At 48.9% G+C, this 6,000-nt stretch overlaps 1 protein-coding gene and 1 pseudogene across 1 annotated transcript in view; one reads left to right on the top strand and one right to left on the bottom strand.

The window, feature by feature from the left end:
* Positions 1–1,896: 1,896 nt before the first annotated feature.
* Positions 1,897–2,400, bottom strand: LOC142460956 (glyceraldehyde-3-phosphate dehydrogenase-like; annotated as a pseudogene).
* Positions 2,401–5,718: 3,318 nt separating this feature from the next.
* PSD4 (pleckstrin and Sec7 domain containing 4) overlaps positions 5,719–6,000 on the top strand; it is a 42,329-nt gene continuing 42,047 nt past the window's right edge. Inside the window, exon 1 of the mRNA XM_075563124.1 lies at positions 5,719–5,866. The gene's annotated coding sequence lies outside the window, so the exon portion shown is untranslated. The remainder of the gene's footprint in view (positions 5,867–6,000) is intronic.

The following is a 6,000-nucleotide window of genomic DNA, read 5'->3' as shown; positions in this document are numbered from 1 at the left end:
GCTTTGTGAGACATCTTGGTCAATCAGCATGAAATATTTCATTAAGTTAGGTTCCACATCCCAGATTGGTCAACGGTGTCTGGGTCCTTAAACACTTTTGAGTAGCCATCTAAGAGGAAACTATTAGTCTCTACATGCCTGGAGCAAAAGAAAGAGAAGAAACCAGAGAGTCAAAGAAGAAACTAGTCTGCAGGACTAACAGTTTCCCTGAGACCCTGATGACTAGATAGTGCCCGGCTGCCACGGCTGACCATTCTGACCAAGGCCACAATACGTGAATCCTGATAGAAGGGAGAAAAATATATGGAGCAGAACCTCAAATACCAAAGAAGAATAAGAAGGAGGGGAGGGGGGGAAGGGGTGGACAAGAAGGAAGAGGTGGAGGAGGAGGAGAAGGAAAAGGAGAAGAAAGAACCACACTTACTGAATCGGTTAAATCTGGAGGATTTTCTTAGACAATTGCCCTTAGATACTCTTTAAAGCTTGAACCAAAACTAATCACTGAGGTAATCTTATAGCCAAAGAACAAATTGGATTAAAAATAATGAATTTTACCTGTAAGTATGATGATCCTTTAAAAAATTATCCATATGGGACGAAACCACCAACAATTACTTTCAAACAAAGATGGGAGTGTGAGTGAGCGGGAACAAACCAAACAGAACAATGAGAATATTCACTCACTGTGGAGAGAACATAATCAGTCACTGAGTAATTTGTCTGGAAATTGTTGAATGGTAACCAAAACTCCCAAGTTAACCTTTATTGAAAACACTATAAAATGGGATTTTTAAAAGTTGATAAAGGATTTGAGCAGACTTTTCTCCAAAGAAAGCATATAAATGGCCACTAAGCACATGGAAAGCTACTCAACATCATTAGCCATTCATTCGCTCAACTCACTGCCATCTATTCTGACGCCTAACAGCCTTCTAGGACTCAGTAAAACTGCCCCTGTGGGTTTCCAAGACTGTAAATCTCTAAGACAGTAGAAAGACAATTCTACCTTACAAATCCTACTAGACCAGATGATGTACACAAGTACAGATAAGAGCTGGAAACAAAGGGAATCCAGCACACGAAAACCCCTCAGGACCAATATTGAGAGTAGCCATACCTTGAGGTGAAGGGGAAGGTGGGAGGAGAGAGAGGGAACCAATCACAATGATCTACATATAACCCCCTCTCAGGGGAATGGACAACAGAAATGATTTATTTTTTAAAAAATGACTTTAAAAGGAAAAAGAAACCCAAAACCCAGAGCCTCTGAAACTCACAGGGACATCTCTACCCTGTCCTACAGAGTTGCTATGAGCCTCTGGTGCCAGGTCTCTTGACTCAGGAGGCCTAATTTGCTTACATTTGCATGTGTTGAAGCAGGCTAGAAGGAAGGTTACTCCAGCTCTCAGGCCTGGGAGAGATTGTAAGCGCAGCCATTCGGTTGGAAGGACTAGAGACCTGTCCAAACTAGCTCAACCATAAGCGAAGTTCCTCGAGGACATTCAGGGAATGCACGTTCTAATAAAAGGTCCCAAACAAACAAAAGAGATTTAAAAAGGCAGCATCTACCCAACAAGGAAGTTCAGAGAGGAAAAATGGAGGAACGGAAACAGCAAATGCGAGGTGGGAGTGGGATGCACCGTGGCACATTGAGGAGATGGCAGTGGATGGGTTGTGACATATATATACAAAGTATTGAATGCATGCTGATGATTTGCTCTCTAACTTTTCACAGAATTCACAATAAAAGTTAAAAACTATCAAGCTAGTGTTCTCAAATATCCTATATCCTTATCAAAGTTTTGTGTACTTGCTTTATTAATTATGAAAAGAGAGATATTAAATGCACAACAATAATTGAGGATTTTCTATGGCTTCCTTTGGCTCTATCATTTTCTACTGGGCAGGGCCAGTAGATGTGGGGATGATTTTCTGGGTAGCCCCACAGCCTTCACATCAGAGTTTCCTGGAGGGGCCATCCATGGTCTTCGGGGTGGCAGTGATGGCGTGGAGTATGGTCATAAGTCCCTCCACAATGCTCAAGTTGTCATGGATGACCTTGACCAGGGGGCCCAAGCCGTTGGTGGTGCAGAAGGCCTTGCTGACAATCCTGAGGGAGTTGTCATACTTCTCGTGGTTCACGCCCATCACAAACATGGGGGCATCGGCAGAAGGGGCAGAGATGATCACCCTTTTGGCACCAGCCTCATCCCACGTGATGTTGGCCAGATCTGGCTCCTGGAAGATGGAGATGGCCTTCCCGTTGATGATAAGCTTCCCATTCTCAGCCTTGACGGTGCCATTGAACTTGCCGTGGATGGGATCATACTGGAACACGTAGACCACGTAGTTCAGGTGAATGAAGGAGTCACTGATGGCAACGATGGCCACTTTGCCAGAGTTTGAAAGCAGCCCAGGTGATCAGGCGATCCATGTGGCTGAATCTATGTACTCAGACTTTCGCCACTGTTTCTCCCAGATGCTGCTGGGACGCCATGGGACGATTTGGCTGCCTATCGCACAAGAAGGAGCCGACAGCCTGGTATAAGCCTCTCAATCATGACATTTCATTTGAAACTTCCTTTTAGTATTCTCAGATTTTATTTGTTTGAAAATGCCTTTAATTGGCCGTGCCATTTAAAGAAAACATTTTAAAACTAGGTGTAGACTTTCAAATTAATCATAGTTATCCTTCCTTCTCTCTCTCCTTTCCTCTCCCGCTCCTTCCCTTCTTTCTTCCAGGATTTAAAAAATGGTGTTCATTGTCCCACGTTGCTTCTGATCCGAAGTTGCCTATCATCCTGTATGCAATGTGATTGCTTTTGTGATTTTCCCTGACGTCAGTAAATGTGAAAGGGTCTTAGATTTTTATTCTGCTTAAATGAGAAACAAGCAGGCTCCCCACGTCATCGCTTCCGGCCAAGATTCGAGATAGCGTATTACTCACAGCAACAGCCAGGTCACATTAGTGCGCCGCAGGGTGCTGCGAGCAGAGGCTGCCTGCACACACAGTGACACAGGTTGCAAAATAAAGAGACTGTGTGGTCTTGGATCAGGGAGGCCTGGTGGTACAGTCAATAAGCTTTGGACTGCTAATCACAAGATCAGCAGTTCAAACTCACTCGCTGTTCCACGGGAGAAAGATGAGGCTGTCCAGTCTGTAAAGACTCAGTCTCAGAAGCCATAGGAGCAGTTCTACGTTATCGCATGGGATCAATTTGAGTGGGCAGCAGCCTGACAGCAGGCTTGATTTGGATTTTGTATCGGGACTGCTGAAAGACTCGCTCATCTTTAAATTAAAGCATTTATTTATTTGAGGGGAGTAAGCATTTCTCCCTCGGAAGAGGTAGAGAATTTTGGGAATTGGGTGCTAATGCAACAGGTTTTCAAAAATGGAGTCCAAAGTAAAGGTTTCTGAGCAGGCTGTCGTTCCTTGCTATGGGACGGTGCTTATGGGCCTGGCAGCTAGTTCTTCGAGTTTGAATCTTGTGCCGAGTGTTCTCTGCTTTCATGGGTTTCTGGAGGCCACAGGTCTCCTCCCCTGTCACTAGTTAAGCTAGTTAGATGGGTGAATGCTGCAAAGCCAGGGTGTGGAACTAAAGCACATTATTCGGACAGGGGAGAAAACGCATTATCCTTGCACGGGGAGAAGAAAATTGAAAATGATGGGGGATATTATAAAACGCCACAAGTTAAAATGCTAACTGGATGTGTGGCATGGTTGAGTCCATATGTGTTTATTGGCTTGGGGGATTTCTCAAAGTCATCTGAACTTGAAAAATGGGGTGTGGAAGCATCCAGCCTCTTTCCTAATCTGTTTCAGCTCTTATTTTTTTCTCCAAAGGTTATATTTCTGATGTAATTCCTGATTTCTCCATTCATAAGCTATCTCTACCCCCCAGTATGTTCTTCAGCGTCTTTATCAATTTTTTGGTTGATAATTCTCAGCTTCTGAGTGGATGTGGGCCTGCTTCAGCTGAGCTTTTCTTTGCGTATCTTGTAATTTGTTGATATCGGGTAGACATTGTGAACAATACATTGCAGAGAGTTGAGTCTTATCTTCCTCTAAAAACAAGAGACATGGGAGCCCAAACCCCGGCTGCCGCTGAGTTGATCTGAATCCTAAGACAGAGTGGGGCTGCTCTTGAGGGTCTCCCAGACTTCCCAACTTTACGGAGGAGGCCCCCTCTTTCTCCCTCAGCACAACTGTGGCTGGGCTCGAACCAGGCAACTTTCAATTCACAGCCAAATGCCTCATTCACGGTAGACCCAGGGCTCCTTATCTTCCTCTCAATAGTGCTCAATTTTGTTCTCATATGAAATCAAACTCCTGGAAGATCCCTTTGGTTTTATGGAGGCTCCAGTTCAGACCTTGCATGAATTTTATGCTGATCCTGGAATAAATCCCTGCAGTCTCTCTGTGGTGTGGCCTTTATTCCGTGGGTGTGGACATGGTGAGGTTTCCTTGGGAAGTTTAGGGTGTTTGCCAAAGGACCTCTACAATGGCAGGATTTGAACTCCTGATTCCCCAACCTTGGGCAAATGCCCAAACTCTCTTCAATGAGTGTTTTCCTTTGAGCCACTTGGGTTTTTGCCCCATGCGTCTTTGTTCAGGCATCAACCAAGGACTTGGAAGGGGATGTAGGCAGATGGTGGGCCTGCCCTTCTGTGGCTCCCTCCCTTCCAAGATTTCCCGGGACAGACAGGGAGTTTCCCATACCTGTCACCAGATTACTTAGCGCTCTTGCTAGACTGCAAGCTCTTGGCATGTTTGGTTCATCTGTTTACCCATAGTGCTTATTCAGAGCCTGTCCACGCTGCAGTGGGTGCTAACAGGTTGTCGAAGTGAACTGATAAAGGCTAGGATGGCTGGCCTAGCATCATTCAATGTCCCACCTCAAACAGAGAAAGCCGCTGTGTGGAGCAGTGATTTGGAGCAGGGTCGCTGGGTCCTGACTACCTACCTGTCTTCCGTGAGGTGACTTAATCTCCCTGTGCCTCCCACATGGAGACGAACTTTCTACCTCATCCGATTGTTGTGAGGATTAAATGTGTTCGGACATGTCGACCACTTCTTTTTCTGGCACATGGCTAACACTCTGAAGAAATACGGGGTTCGCGGGGGCTGCTGCTTGGGAGGAGCCTGGCCTGCACAGTTTCAGGCTTAGTTCCGACCCAGAGGGGGACTTCTGTCATAGGTTGTCCGTTCTGTTGCTGAATTGTGGCCGAGGGGACTGGGACTCTTAGTGACTCTGATGAGTGAGCTAGCTGCTCCCCAGGACTCTCAAGGCCTCCTTTTTTGGAAGCGCATCTGAACGCCCCCTCCCCGCGGTCCCCCCAACTTTCAGATGAGTAGTCGAGCGCTTATTCGTTTGCGTTCCCCAGGGGCTGCTCAACTCTCCCCCAAACCAAATTCACCGCCTTGGAGTCAATGTCAAGAGCAGAGTGGGACTGGCCCTTCGGGCTTCCGAGATTTAAATCTTTCCTGGGAAAATAATCCAGAGGCGCTCCCGAGGGCTCGCAGCTCCCAGGAGGAGGAGGGCTTGCAGCCCGCACAGGGCAGGGCGCGCGGGTGCAGGCGCCGGCCGGCAGCCCCAAACGGGCGCAGCGGGGCGCGGCGGTCGGACCGGTCGGACGGCTTCCCGGGCCCCACCCCTCGGCCCAGTGTCCGCCCCGCCCCGCCCCGCCAGGCCCCGCCCTCCCGGCCGGAAACCCGAGCCCCTCGCCGGAGCGCTCCGCGCTGGCCCGGCCCAGCCCCCCGCAGAGCCGCCCCGCAGCCCTGACTGCCCCCGGCCCGCGCCTGGGCGCCGAGCCATGGGGCGCCCGGGCCGGCGGGAGGCCCGAGCCGGAGCCCGGCGGGAACTGGGTAAGGGCACGTGGGGAGGGCGGGTCTGGGGCGTCCCTGTCACCGCGTCCGACTTTTACAGCGTGCAGCAGCGCACCGCTCGCGGCCAGCTGGCGAGCACCTGCGCCGCGCTCCGGCCGCCCGTCGGGCCGGCC

The sequence above is a fragment of the Tenrec ecaudatus genome, chromosome 11 (assembly GCF_050624435.1).
Source record: "Tenrec ecaudatus isolate mTenEca1 chromosome 11, mTenEca1.hap1, whole genome shotgun sequence".
NCBI lineage: Eukaryota > Metazoa > Chordata > Mammalia > Afrosoricida > Tenrecidae > Tenrec > Tenrec ecaudatus.
The sequence above is the reverse complement of the archived record's forward strand: the minus strand, read 5'-3'. Positions and strand labels throughout refer to the sequence as shown.